Source organism: Balearica regulorum, chromosome 7 (genome assembly GCF_011004875.1).
Source record: "Balearica regulorum gibbericeps isolate bBalReg1 chromosome 7, bBalReg1.pri, whole genome shotgun sequence".
NCBI lineage: Eukaryota > Metazoa > Chordata > Aves > Gruiformes > Gruidae > Balearica > Balearica regulorum.
The window spans coordinates 947,654-962,669 of NC_046190.1; the positions used below are offsets into that span (position 1 = coordinate 947,654).

Genomic DNA, 15,016 nt, shown 5'->3' on the forward strand with positions numbered 1-15,016 from the left:
TTAATCTTATTTTCACTTATGGGACAACATGAGGCTGAATATTACAGGACTGCAAAGCATTGGTGTTAGGGCAGTATTACAGGGCAGACTTTCACACTCAGCTTTAATGATGGTGTCAATTCAAGCGCCACTGTTAAATGATATAATCTGGTCCCCTAGAGAACACGTTCTGAGGAAAACTTCAAGCGTCAACCGAGGGACTAGCAAAAATAAGTAAATAGCTTCACTGGAAATCTAGGAAACATACATCATGAACAGGCTTGAAGAAATGCTATCAGACTTTTGAAAATGTGTAGTTTTGTCAGAACAGAAAAGCTTAATCTGTGATTTACATCTCAGAGGAGAAGGGGAAGTTTAGTGTCTCAGGCTTTTGGGCTGGCACCCGTGGGTTCAGCTGACTGCTGGGTCTGCAGTCTGGAAGAAATTTCTTTGTGGAATAATAGTGTGAACTTCAGAGGCTTTTCCTTGCAATCCGCTGGACAGCCAGCGTAGTTCTTGAATTGGGGTCAAGTGGCTGTAGCCCAGGTGATCTGCTGGAGCAATCCTGGTGGGTGTTCAGGAGGCGTCTCTTCAAAAACTCTCTTTCCCTTTACTGTTAATTCCTTCATGCTTTTCTGTTTCAGGTACATCTTCTGAAAAAGAGTAGGAAATTTCAATCTTGAGAAGGATTTGAACGCTAGAGGTTTCTGTAGTCGTGTGATTTCACTACTCATGTACATTAAGGTCTTGCTGAGACCATAAAGAGGAAGGTCCCGGGCAGGTGGCTACAGCCGAGAGGCCAAAACACCCAGAAGGTGGAAGGCAGCTGTGGTCTGTGAGTAACGGTGAGCCAGAATAACACGCCATTTATTTCTTGTTGGAAGTAGTCAGAAGAGTCATTTTATATATTGATACTCTCTTACACCTGCTGTCAAGTGTGGGTACCAGGAGCCAGGACCCCTGGCCTCAAATTCCTCAAAAGGAAAAGAAAGAATTTCAAAGCGTGCTTGGAAAACTGGAAGAAACGCAAAATTTCAACTGATTGGAAAAAAATGCCTCTCTAGTGCAACTGGGTGCAATGCCTTCTTTCTTTAAGATGTTTGTAGAGATGGTTTTGGTCTTTTATTTAGAGAAGATTGGTGGATTAGACATTTTACTACATAATATAATAATTATGCAAATAAATGCATAACACCTATGTTTAACTTAATGTCATTTTCCATTGCATATGTTTAACTTTTTATTTCTCTCATATTCTAAAACTAAGTATTTTGAAAGAAAACTAAGACTCTGTAGACAAAAGATAACACTGAGCACCCTTCTAGCTAAATCAGAATTTAAAAAATTGTCTTTTTTCTCCCATTTGTTACATCACAAAACCTTCTCTTTGCTGCTGTCCCAGGGGAACAGACATTCATTCAAGTAAGGTTTTATTCCTAGTGGCTCCAGATCAATATAATATAAGAATTCTTAGAATAATGAGGAAAGACTCTTACAGCCTCAGAAAAAGACAATACAGCAGTGAAAAAATAGCCATAGAAAATTTGTCAGAAGGGCAATTTCCAGCTAAGGAGAACATGCATTAATCTCTGCTCTAAAAGTCAAGTGTTCTTGTTGCTGCTTGCTTATTGTTCAGTATTGCGTATCCTTAGGTTGCTATCAATTTAAATCCCATGCATTTGAAAAACTAAAGAGAAACCGAGTAAGTTTATAAATGTCAGGAATTTAGGGTCATGAAACAGGTAAGTCCAATTATTCCTGTTCTTAGCTCTCCCCCATACGCGCATGGACATTTTTCAGAATAAGGACACGGCTTTAAAAGAGACCCAACTAATTTACAACAGAGAAAAAAACCTGATCTCCAGAAAGCTTCGCAGATGGCTGTGCTTCCTCCGCGTGCTCCATGTATAGAGGCCAGTTATTATTAATATTTGTTTCTACCTCAGTAGCACTTGTTCAGATTTTGGGACTGTAACTTCTGGGTGCTTCATGAACATGGAAGAGAAATGGCATTTTGAACAAAATCGTTTAAAAGTTATTGTGGTTCTCTTTCGGAAGCTTGACTGTTTTAATAATCTATGTATTTACCCATATGGGGTTTCTATCTAAGGAAAAAAGTAAGCACTGACTTAAACAATGACTGCACAGGAAGAAAACTCCTCCTTTATCTGCGTCCTTTACTGAAATCATTTATCCAGACCTCCCCGAATCACTGTTTCATGAGATCCAGTCTGTCAGGTACGTACCAGTACCACAACAGAATCTTACACATAAGAGGGACCAAGTCTGTTTATTCAAATGTTAAACTCATTCCTCTCATACGCAAGGAACATTTGGACAAAAACTCATTCCTCGAAATCATTTCCTATGAGAAAGTACTTGTTTAAACCCAGAGACTTAACCGAGCCAAGCATGGTTATGACTGATTTGGACTAATGTTAGTTTTCAAAGTTGAGAAGCATTTTAAGACTAATCCTCATAGTATTTACTCTGCATCTCATAAGACCATTTACCCTGGGGAGGGCTTAACCCTGCAAGAATTTGTGGAATACTATGAGAATAATTCTCCTTTTCACACTTTCCTTAATAACCCAGGCAGTGATGCAGAAGAGTAGGATTATTCTAGACAGTTCCCAAGAAAATGCTTGTACATGCTAATGAGGAGAAAAAGCAAGCACCAGCGTTGTTCAGGGTAGAGACAAGAATCCCAAGGAGAGACATGAGAAGTCTTTAATTATGTAAAAGCATATTGCAAAGAACAAAGCATTAAGCCGTTATCCATGTCCACTCAGGGCAGAGCGAAAACAGAGAGTCTTGAATCACAGCGAAGGAGGATTCTTTAGTTATTAATAAATGTTTTCTGCCGTATTTCAGAGCACGGGGACACTGGAACAGCTTGCCCTTGGAGGCTGTGGGTCTGCATCCTTGCTTTGAACGGGGGTTGGAAAACATCTGTGGGGAATGGTTCAGTTCTACGGGATCCCGTTGGGGGCAGGGAGTGACTTAAGGGACTTAGAATCCCTTTCAGTCCCTCCTCCTTCTAATATCTGACTTTTATTTCTCCTGTATTTGAGTTATATGTTTAGTAATTAGACGTGACCTGAGATTAAAAGATCTTTAGGTTGTATAAATATTAATTTATGAAGATTCGGGACAATCCTGTGAGGCCACTATTCCCATTTTACAGATGGGAAACTAAATAAGGCAGATAAAGTGCTCAGGGATGCACACAGAGGCTGTGGTTTCAATCGAGCCCAGGAGTGCTGACTCCTCTGCTTTTCCCTTCCCTACAACCAGATACATTTATTTTCCTGTTACCACCTCTGCAAAATGCTCCCTTACTTGCTGTCCAGAAAGGGCTTTCTCCTCTTCAGAGTGATAAAGTGGAGCGATCTGAAATCTGGGCAGAGCTCATCTCTGGAGCAGAGGAGTAAATGAATCTGGTGGGAAGGGTGAGGCGAAGCACATAGGGAAGCAACGGATAATTTCTTGTGAAACATAGCGAAAAGAAAAAAAACTAATGAAAAGACCAGAAAAAGGCAGTATTACTGTTGTTAGTGGGGTGTCCTTTCAAGTGTGATCTTTTTGTGTCTTAGCAAGCTTGTATGTGTTTCAGACATGATAACAGCCCATCGATAACAGTAACACAATACTAACTTTTCCAGATACTGTTTTTGTATACATCCTCTTGGCTTTAACTTGTTTTTTTCACCGACTTGCCTTCTTTCTTGAAAGTATTCCCATGAGGTAGATCAGCGTTTTATACCTCCCTGGGAACACCTGGCTCAGAAGTCAACAATCTTTTCCCACTTGATGGTTGAGCCACACATGAAAATATTAATATTAATATTAATATTAATAACACCACCACCACTATGAACAGAATTATTTTGTAAAATGCATTATTTCAGTCAGGTTACGACTAATTTTTCATTGTTCATTGGTCTTCTGTCCAACTCCTATCACCCAGATTCTTCCCCTTCAGGAACCCTACACCAAGACTATGTGCACAGAGCTTTAACTCCATTTCAGGAATTATCAGTTCTTTCAACACTGGAGTCAGCTGGGATCACTCTATGTGACTGTTCAGTCCACTTAGTAAAACACTTGATTATATTTGGTTTATAAGTAAAATGGTAAGGTTCAAGCCATGAATCTTAATAATTTGGTGAAGGCATTAGGTACGTGTGTTGGTTTTGTGTGGCAAGGTTTTGGCAGCGGGGGGGGCTACAGGGGTGGCTTCTGTGAGAAGCTGCTAGAAGCTTCCCCTGTGTCTGACAGAGCCAATGCCAGCCGGCTCCAAGACGGACCCGCCGCTGGCCAAGGCCAAGCCAATCAGCGCCTCTGTGATAACATATTTAAGAAAGAGAAAAACAGTTAGAGGGTGCTTTTGCAGCCAGAGAGAGGAGTGAGAAGATGTAAGAAACTCTGCAGACACCAAGGTCAGTGAAGAAGGAGGGGGAGGAGGTGCTCCAGGCGCCGGAGCAAGATTCCCCTGCAGCCCGTGGTGAAGACCATGGTGAAGCCGGCTGTCCCCCTGCAGCCCATGGAGGGAGGATGAGGGGGTGTAGAGATTCCACCTGCAGCCCGTGGAGGACCCCACGCCGGAGCAGGTGGAGACACCTGAAGGAGGCTGTGACCCCGTGGGAAGCCCGCGCTGGAGCAAGCTCCTGGCAGGACCTGTGGATCCGTGGAGAGAGGAGCCCACGCCAGAGCAGGTTTGCTGGCAGGACTTGTGACCCCGTGGGGGACCCACGCTGGAGCAGTTTGCTCCTGAAGGTCTGCACCCCGTGGAGGAGACTCACGTTGGAGAAGGCCGTGAAGGACTGTCTCCCGTGAGAGGGACTCCATGCTGGAGCAGGGGAATGATGAGAGGAGTCCTCCCCCTGAGGATGAAGAAGCGGCAGAAACACCGCGTGATGAACTGACCGTAACCCCCACTCCCCGTCCCCCTGTGCCGCTGGGGGGGGGCGGAGGTTGAAGCCGGGAGTGAAGTTGAGCCCGGGAAGATGGGAGGGGTGGGGGGAGGTGTTTTAAGATTTGGTTTTATTTCTCATTCCTCTACTCTGTTTTGCTTAGTAATAAATAAGATGAATTCCCTCTCTAAGTTCGGTCTGTTTTGCTCATGATGATAATTAGAGAATGATCTCTCCCTGTCCTTATCTCGACCCGTAAGTTTTTTTTTTCATTGTACCTTTTCTCCCCTGTCTAATGAAAGAGGGGAGTGATAGAGCGGCTCTGGTGGGCATCTGGCCCTCAGCCAGGGTCAACCCACCACAGTACGAAATAACACCACCAACATTCAGCCATAGCAAGCGCCTGTTGACCTCTGTAGACTTAAATCGCTCCAAAAGGTGACCAGGCAGAGTTTTGGGATGATGGTTCAGCTCAGCAGCGAGAGGTTTGTGTTCGTGCAGGAAAGCATCCCCGGTGCCCGTCCTGGAGGACCGGTGAATCCTCGGTGTCTGAGCAAGAGGGTCCCTGTCCTGCCTGCTGGCTTCCTTCCCGTAGGCTCCATCTTCAAATCGTTTCGTGAATTCAAGATAAGTAATGACATCTCACAAAACTGCTTTGAGAACGTAATCCCTCCATCTCCAAGGGGAAGCTCCAGTATTACATTTCTACGTCTCTGAAAGGGGTCTGTGCCAGATCCCATCTCCGGTGCCATTTCCAGATTCCACAGCTGGAAAACGTTCTTCCACCACACCTGAATCAAGAAAACAGCTGTCAGAAATACAGCTTATAAAAATTTGGCTGGCTAATTAAAAGAAAATGGAGCATTTGAGTCTCAACCTGCAAATCCCAGACAACGCAATTTGCAGGTTGTGGAGTGGCTGAGCTTGGAAGGCATTGGGGCTCCCACTGCTTTGCTCCGTGCTTCTTATTTTTAATCTGCCCAGCTCTGGGGTGAAAAGCCAACTAAGCAAAACTGTTCATTCTTCATGACACCTTTCCTCCACTTTTCATGATGCAGTGGTTTCCTCAGCTGATGCTAAATGACCATTGCTTCAAGTGCCCGATTTCTTACACTTTCCAGCAGAGCTGTGAGTAAGGAAGTGGAAAACCAACAGTAAAAGACATCAGTGCACAAGGCTTATCACAACGGCTTGTTTTTGAAGCACAGTAGAGCAGAATCTCAGTTAATGCAGCTGGAAAACTTCTTAGAGGGAAAAAAATAATTTCAGTATGCTTTAGCTAGCTGTTGGAGGGAATGGACTTGAAAAGTAAATGGGAAAAAAAGTGGAAAAATAAATTGCTATTTTTACAAATATTTTATTTCAGAAGGAAAAAGCACACAAGATGGGCTGAAACATGAAATGGCAGTGCATTCACGGTTTCTTATGTTCCAGTTTGGAGTAAGGCAAATTCAGAATTTCAAATAGTGACATCAAGTAAAGAGAGAAAAAGTTTCTTTTGGGGGAAACTGCTGAGTTCTCAGATCCAAAGACTAGTCTGTCATATCACAGGCAAAACACATTCCTGACGGATTTTAACGAAGCGTTGAAAATGGCCTGGACAGGCTGGAGAGGTGGGCCCGTGTGTACTGCATGAAGTTCAACCAGGCCAAGTGCAAGGTCCTGCACGTGGGTTGGCACAATCCCAAACACAACTCCAGGCTGGGGGGAGAATGGATGGAGAGCAGCCCTGAGGAGAAGGACTTGGGGGTGTTGCTGGACGAGAAGCTCAACACGAACCATCAACGTGAGCTGGCAGCCCAGAAAGCCAACCGTGTCCTGGGCTGCATCCCCAGCAGCGTGACCAGCAGGTCGAGGGAGGGGATTCTGCCCCTCTGCTCCGCTCTGGTGAGACCCCCCTGCAGTGCTGCGTCCAGCTCGGGGGTCCCCAGGACAAGAAGGGCATGGAGCTGTTGGAGCCAGGCCAGAGGAGGCCATGGAGATGATGCGAGGGCTGGAGCACCTCTGCTCTGGAGACAGGCTGAGAGAGTTGGGGTTGTTCAGCCTGGAGAAGAGAAGGCTGCGGGGAGACCTTAGAGCCCCTTCCAGTCCCTGCAGGGGCTCCAGGAAAGCTGGAGAGGGGCTGGTGACAAGGGCAGGGAGTGACAGGCCAAGGGGAATGGCCTGAAGCTGCAGGAGGGGAGATGGAGATGGGATGGGAGGCAGAAATCCTTCCCTGTGAGGGTGCTGAGGCCCTGGCACAGGGTGCCCAGAGAAGCTGTGGCTGCCCCTGGCTCCCTGGCAGTGTTCAAGGCCAGGCTGGATGGGGCTTTGGGCAACCTGGGCTAGTGGAGGGTGTCCCTGCCCATGGCAGGGGTGGCACTGGATGGGCTGGGAGGTCCCTGCCCGCCCACACCAGGCTGGGGTTCTGTGATTTCTGTGAAAATCCCAGGGCAGAGGCAGCAAGAGCCTTGGCTGTATTTGACTGCCGAGCCGAGCAGGGAGGCTGAGGACTGAGCTGTTAGATGTAAATCTGGGGGACAGTTACGTTCAGGGTCTGCAGGAGACTGGAGAGGTTTGGCGATTTATTATCCAAATGTCCTATGGGACAGGTGATTATTTTTAATCTCAAGCATTATAAACTATTAAAACTGTGAACTGTGACCATAGATGGTCTCAGATTATCTCCTCTACCCATACGTGTATTTGCAATCCAGCATTAATAAGCTCCAGAGCCATTATTACCACTTGTCAGTAATTGATTTTATGGCTGCATGGGGCATGGGGACACTTCTCTTCAGCCATCCACAGAGTCCGTGGAGCGATGGATCACTGGCTTTCCACAAAAAGGTTCCCAACACGGCTGCTTTTTGTCAGTGCTTTGGGACTCCTGAAGGGTCTCCCAGGAAGGAGTAATAGCACATTTGGCCAGTGTCACGATAGGATGAACAGGGTGCTGCCCAGCACGGAAAGGAGCTACCGGCACATCTGATGGGAGCATTTATGGGACCTGAAACCTTGTTTGCTTTGAACGGTCCTGAAAGAGGCATTAGCAACGCCGGTGAGTGCCAGGATGGATGAAAGGGCCATATTACCCTCCTCACCAATTATTGTAAATGAGAAAATAAAACAGGGAAATTGTTGAGTGGGCAAATAAAGAAAAAGTCAAGTGACTAATGAGATTGCCATATCCCTCCAGGTAATTACTTCTGATTTCTGTGAAATAAATGGTGTAATAAAGAATTTCACCACCCCTTCCTCTCCAGGGAGCGGAGCTGACTGCACCGAGCTTCCCTCCAGTGGCGCTGGAAGTATTTAGGTCTCCAGCTCAGGATGTTGCTTACAAAGGAGGTAAAAAAAAGGGTCGTATGCGGGGAGGTCAGTATCTGACAAGTGCTCATAAATGCTAAATCACAATTTTTCCTCTTTGTACAAAGCTGTTGTTAAGTAATTGAATGCTTTTTACCTCTTTATACCTAAGTTTCCACTTGTGGGAGATGGAGAACAGCAACTTCCCTGTCATGCAGATATAATGTATCCCATGTGCTTCAGAAAATTTCAGATTGTTCGAAGAACAGACCTATATAAATATACAAGCATGCAATTATGCCTGATAAGTAGTCCTAGGAATCCTCCATCTCTTTTCACAAATGGCATGCTCGTTTTTCCCCGCTACTGGGAGAGAGCAAATTTTGCTGCTTTTTTGGCCTTGCATGTGAACTCATTACCTCGTTCATCAACTGGCCCCAACAGCTTAACATGTGCAACGAACTGGGGTTATATCAGGGCCAAGGAGTCACAGAGTCATAGAATCATGGAGTGGCTTGTGTTGGAAGGGACCTTTAAAGGTCATCTAGTCCAAACCCCTGCAATGAGCAGGGACACCTCCAACGAGACCTTGTCCAAGGGCCGGCAGGTCTGTGTTTTGCGGAAAGCTCAGCTCTCCAAGCTGCCGTACAGCAGCGTCAGCGCTCCCACAGCTTAGAAAATGCAGGAGAAGCGTGGGAAATGGTGTTTTGTTCTTCCTAAAGGCTCTGTTATCCCATTCTCTGTAATAGTTCTAGGCTGTCGTCTTGTTTCTAAGTTAAAGGTTAATCAGTAAAGAAAGGAGGTGATGTCATTGTCACTGTTTAGTGGTAATACACCTAAGCAGGTCTGTCTCCGAATGGCAACAACCACACTAAGCTGTTGTTAGCAAGAGTGGAAATTACAATGATTTGCATTTAAACTATGCAGCATGCTTTTGCAAAGGTTTGAAAATTACAGTGATCTTTCCCTGCACTATAAATTCAAATCAATATCTTAAACAAGATTTATTTTAATCCCCTGCCCCGAGACGCTGTGTTAGTCACACCCGTGCCCAACCTGAATGCCCATGGCTTTTGGAGAAGGAGACTGGGCATTTCGGGGCCCTGGCTGCTCCCCGCTGGGCAGCCTCCCCCCTTCCTGGCGCTGGCGGTGCCGCTGTGATCGATAGCCCATCCTCTGGGAACGGTGCCTGCGGCTCTTCTCCCATTAAAAGCCCTGGTGTGATGACTGCCCACGCTCCAGTGCCTGGGAGCTCCTCCTGCCCTGGCACGTTGATCATCAGCCAAGGCAGCAAAGGGGAGCACCTGAAAATTGTCCTTTCCCAGAGCTGTCATTGCTCTCTATCTTTTTCTGAAGGAAAAAGAAAACCATTCATTCATGGTTTGACCTTAAGGGCTCAACTCTGCAACAAGAAACTCACGGCTGGGAGAGACTCCACTGCCGCCCAGTAGTTCGGTGGGGTCTGTCTGTCCTGCATAGTCATTGACCCGTCTGTTCTTCCAGTAATGCTTTTCTTCCTCTTGTAAAACAAATCTTGAGTGACCATGAGGAGCCCAGAGCAGGGGCTCCCAGGAGCTCCAGGAAACAAACAGCTCATGGAACAAGACAAAGCACCTTGGTGTGCCTTCCTGCCAACACCTCGGCGTGCATCCTTTTTTTCCCGGTATGTAACGAACAATCAGCTGGCCTCTTTCATACCCCGTAACAAAGTAAGGAAGACAAAAGCAAGCAGCTGGCACACATACATCTAAACAACCTTTAAAACTGCTGAATTCAGTGGATTAATTGCACGTGCTCTAGCAATCACAGATCACAACGGAGGGAACATGCATAACGCAGTTTATGCAGAAACTCCTTGAACTAAACTCAGCAAAAGCCTTTGGCTGGTGCAGCAGAGACCTGGTTACAAGAAAAGCTGCAGCTGTATGGAGCTGAATGCTGTGGGTCTTCCCCAAATAGCCCTCTTTCACGTGCCGTCATACGCTTGTTGAGTCTAAATTGAATGTACAACTTGAGAATTATCTCACAGTTGTGTAACATTATCTCTGAGATCCCACTGAGACCTTGGTATCACGAGGGACATGACATTGAGAAATAAACGTGAGTTAATGGGACCTCTGTTCACTTAATCTCGTGTTTCTGTACCCGAATGAAGAGGCCTGAACAGACCCTTCAGTTGCGTTTCCCCCATCCTTGCCACCTCTGACTTGCCAATCAGTCAAACTAGCAATCAATCCACACGCTTTATGGATTAAAAGCAAAATTATAGCAGTGCCATGTATCAAAGTCATAACCTGTCACAACACCTCTAGGATCACGCGTGATGGTATGATCCAATGTTATTGGAAGATTCATTTTATTTTATTAAAATAAGAATTAATTGTATCAGATCAATTTGTTGAAGTGGTTAGACTGTACTGAAGTGGTTGTCTGTACTGAAGTGTTTGGATCTTAATTTGATATTTCATTCCCTACTTCAGACAGGAATATTACTAGTGGGACATTTTATGAATAAAGATAAATTTGTAATAAACCACGGTACCTACTTAAAACCTCATTATCCCTACGCTGTTCTTTTCCTGAAAAGCTGCATATGAGCTTTGTTGCTTGTAGGTAGAGTAGAAAAGCCATTTCTGTCATCTCCTATACGTTGTACATCCCAGTTGGTACTCCAACTGAAATGCAATTTGGAAACAAAGTTGAGCACGAGCATCCAGCGCTCCTTACAAGCAGGAGATGTCTGGACCCCCCCAGTCAGCATCGGGAAGGGGACAGGAGCAGCCCCCCCTCTCCCCACGTGCCCGTACGGCTTCGAACAGGGGTTTGCAGTTCAGCCGCAGCCCTGGCACAGCACCATCCCTCGCCCACGGTCTGGGGCGGATGCGTCCTACAGCTCACACCTTGTGAACCTTCTGCTATTTTAGACTTTTCCGCTTTTTGGCTAAGGCCTTTTTCCCCCATATTTTAAATATAGCTTTTCCATTTCTCGCTGACAGCGTTGTGAATCATGATTCATTGCTGGCATTACTTTAACAGGTACAGCACTAATGATATTGCTGCCCTTCCGGAGCTCGGTTTTCTCTTCCTTTCCCTCTTTCTCGCACTCACGGACACCTGCCCAGCCCAAACCCTGCCCACAAAAGCTTTGGGGAAGGCGATGTGGCTTTAGGGCTGCTGGCATGGTGCATTTTAGGGTTGTCCCTTTGTGCCTGGCCAGAAGCTGCTTTTCTGCTCCACCCCAGATTTATGAGATCCTCCTTTGACAACCTGTGAAATGGAGCTAAGGAAAACAGACTTGTAAAGCATCCAGGCACTGTCACACGGTGAGAAACGGGGAACTTTCTGGCTTCTTTTAAAATCAAACTATTCCTAGAAATTTGAAATCATAGAACGCAGTATCATGGTGCAAAAACAAGTGGAAAACAAATAGCTGGTATGGAAAATATTAGCAATTTGCATACATATGCCATAGAAGAGGCATCTCGATAAATTGCCTGGTTCAGGTGAGGCAGTGTTTTCTCACCTAGATTTAGAGAGGGGGTGGTTAGAGTTAGGAGTAATTACTGACACGCTCTTTGGATTTAACACACGTTTTTTGTATAGTTCTATGAACACATAAGAAGTTAAAAATTTCTTGATACACCCTTCATGTGTGCTGCTGATCCGCTGTCACTTGTACCCTATAAACCTGGCTATTCTCCCAGTCTGAGATCTACTCAGGACCTGCCAAATCCTCAGGCTAAATGTCTTGCTCCAGCTGAGCTGTATTTGGAGTAAAATTTAAGGAGGGAGGGCAGAGATGGGGTTGGGCTGTAAGGAGACTTGTTAGCATACAGGTGGGCTTTAACAAGGCCTGAGCTTTGGGTGCAGTCTAGAAGTGAGTGAGGGTTACACTTAGGTCAGGACTATCAGGTTGGGATTATGTTTGGTGCAGTGTGGTGGGATGAGTTTGACAGAACAGCCTTAGTCATTTTGGATTCAGTCTTGAGTCAGATGGACCTGAATCCTGTTTGCCCGCTCTTTCAGTGGTGCTCGGTGACGCTCTGTCTGTGGGGCAGTTAGAGAGGGGATGTTAGGTGGCACGTGTGGATGGAGATCAACCAGGAGCACGCAAGAACCTTTTCCTTCGAGCATGTCCTTGTCACTGGGAGTCTTGCCAGATGCTGTACGTATCTAAGTCATTTTTGCTTCTGAAAACATGGAGTCTGGGCTACTGGTCTCTTTTGTTTCTTGACTGAAGACTTCCAACTCTCTGAGCTTAATGTGATGATGAATGTGGAGATATGGAAGCCTCTCTAGGGAGCAGGTTTTTAACAAGGCAAGCTTTGTTTCTCTAAAACCTTCTTCCTTCTTAGTGTTCAGCAGCATTCATACATGACAGCAGTACACAAGTATCTCAAAACACCACAGAGCTTGAACTTATTTGAAGAGAACCTGTCTAGTAAGCCCTACACTGAAATTGCAGTCTTTTACCTCATTGTGAGATTGGTGGCTGCCAGAAAACATGATGCATCAGCCCAGTAAGTACCTTGTAAGTAAAAAGTTAATACTAAAAGGCTCTGCCTCGCTTCCCCCTCCTATGGCTGGTGCTTGCTGGGGCAAAACTGGTATTGGATGCAGGAAAACTTCCAGTGTAGTTGGCAAATATGCGTGTCCTTTTTAACCACATGTGGAATTAGTGGAGATTTTTGTTGTGTATAAAGTATAAATCTGAAGGTAGGTGTTTTGCTTCTTTCCAGACAAAGGTTTTTTGAAAACTTGGCTTTTGGAAATAGAAAAATGCCAGAATAAATACTTTTCTTGATAACTTTTTGTACTTAGAATACAGATAAAGACTATGGGATTGAACCTGATTTTATGTACATCAGTTTCCCAAGAAGCAAATTCTTCTGACTTCATTTTAGCAACTTCTGTAGTTAGTTACGGGCATGGTGCAGCTTGCTCCACCTGCCACTTGCACACTCCTTGGCCTCAGTAGCTGCCTCTGTTCACCCTTTCAGTATTTGTGCTTTCATTCCTCTTTCACAGCTTTGATGCTTTTTACTGTATTGAATTACACTTGCTTGCCTCTTGTAAAATGTGCTTCAAATATGTTATGCCAGGATTAAACTGCTAAAGTTTTGAGTATGAAATGTCATCATCAGACAACAGTGGTGTAGCACTATGTGCAAAATACTCGAGATCTCTGTCTGCTACTCAAGCAGCAATTTCCACCGGAGAACTTCTTTTCCCATGGACGCTCAGAGACTTTGTGCTTTATGGCTTCTCTGTTCCCTGCCAGGACAGCTGGTACAAGGTCTACGCGGGCTGCGGTGGGCGCGGGAGCTGTGTTTCCTGTGTAGTTGTTCAGTAAGGATACTTTAAGCTCAGGTATGAAAGTCTTCCTGCAGCGGTATTTAAGGGCTTGCACTTCATCTTATTGTCAGGCCTGATTAAATCACAAAAAACCCAAGAAATGGAGCAAGCTAGTATGTATTTGATGCACTTGTACCTAATGAAAAACCCGAGCCGTTGGAGGCAATCTAAAGGAAGATTTTTGAAGAATGATTCTTTCCCCTTCTCCCTGTGATGGGTTATTTTAATATTGGCAGCTTAAGCACTAAATGCAGAACGCTGATCTAACTCTTATCCCACAGAAACCTGAGACTGAAGTTCAAACAATGTTAATTTGAACAGGTTGGATTTCAGCAAGACATTGCTATTGATTGTTATCCTTTGCAAGTAATGCATTTTAGATGATGGGGAATTTTGTTCAGTGTTTGCTTGGAAATGCACGTTGAAACTTCCAGCAATTTCAATCCATTCCACTCTTACACGGAATGTCTCCCTGTTAAGGCTGGGTGAAGTCAACTGAGAAAGTCCAACTGCTGTGATCTCTCAATGTATAACTTTCTTCTGGGAGGACGAGGAAGGGCTAGGCAAATTTGTCTGAACTCTATCACCACCAGTAACCATAGTTATGGAATAAAAGGAGAAGCCCCACAACTTTCTTGTAAGCTGCTGTAATTAGCAGCATCAATATCTGGAGCCTTGCGAGGAGCAGATAGACCCAGCTGACATCCCTTTACCTCTCGGAAGCTAGAAGGCATCGGGCTTTTGTGCACCAACTGAAAGCATGTGCTGATGTAGGCAATACAAAGTGCGAGGTTTGCTCAGTCGCAGCAGTGATTAAAAGATTGACGTGAGAACAATAGCACTGTTTAACAAAACTGAAGGTGATCCTTGAAATGAGGCATTTTACATGCAGAGAAATAAGAAGTGTGTGATTGTCAGTGAGGCTGTACTGAATCAGCTGAGGATTCGGTGCTCTGGTTCTGGGGATTCTTTCAAAAGAGAGTTTTAATTCTCAGTGTGTTCATCCACTAATTGATTTATTTTTGTCTTGGGCAGATAAATGATCAACCTGTTAAGTCAGACAATCTGAAAAATTCTGGCATTTATCAGTGTGCAGGAAATACTCCAGTTACTGAGAAGCACAGTAGTGTGTTCTTATCACCCATCTACTCCTCAGGCATTTTTTAGGTTTTTTTTCCTGTCAACCTCTGTTTTTATCAGTAGCAGTACTGCAGTTTGTTTCAGCAGTTATAGGGGATAAAGGCTAAATCAGGAGTAGCAGTAACGCATCTGGGTGCTATTTGAACACTGTGTTGGAAATTGTTGCCTCTAGACTGTGTGGAAGGACAAATTTGTTTAGCTCTTCAGATGGCAATTCAAATCTAAATAGAATATCCCCGTTCAAGCCTTCCAGGGCGAAGGGGCTCCGCTGCCCTCAGAGGCTGCCCTGGGCGATGGAGGCTGTGTCTTAGTCTGATCCCCCAGCAGCACCTCAGCCT

The 15,016-nt window shown here is 45.1% G+C and overlaps 1 long non-coding RNA gene across 4 annotated transcripts in view; it reads left to right on the forward strand.

The window, feature by feature from the left end:
• The window catches only part of LOC142602532 (uncharacterized), a 120,323-nt gene that overhangs the window by 52,201 nt on the left and 53,106 nt on the right, over positions 1 to 15,016 (forward strand). Inside the window, exons 3-4 of one of the 4 annotated variants that reach the window (XR_012836267.1) lie at positions 624 to 2,217; positions 5,397 to 6,508. The exons of 1 other annotated variant lie outside the window; for it this stretch is intronic. This is a non-coding gene — a long non-coding RNA (uncharacterized LOC142602532). Of the gene's footprint in view, positions 1 to 623; positions 2,218 to 5,396; positions 6,509 to 15,016 lie in introns of those variants that run through there. 2 more of the 4 variants (XR_012836268.1, XR_012836266.1) reach the window with 2 other exon arrangements.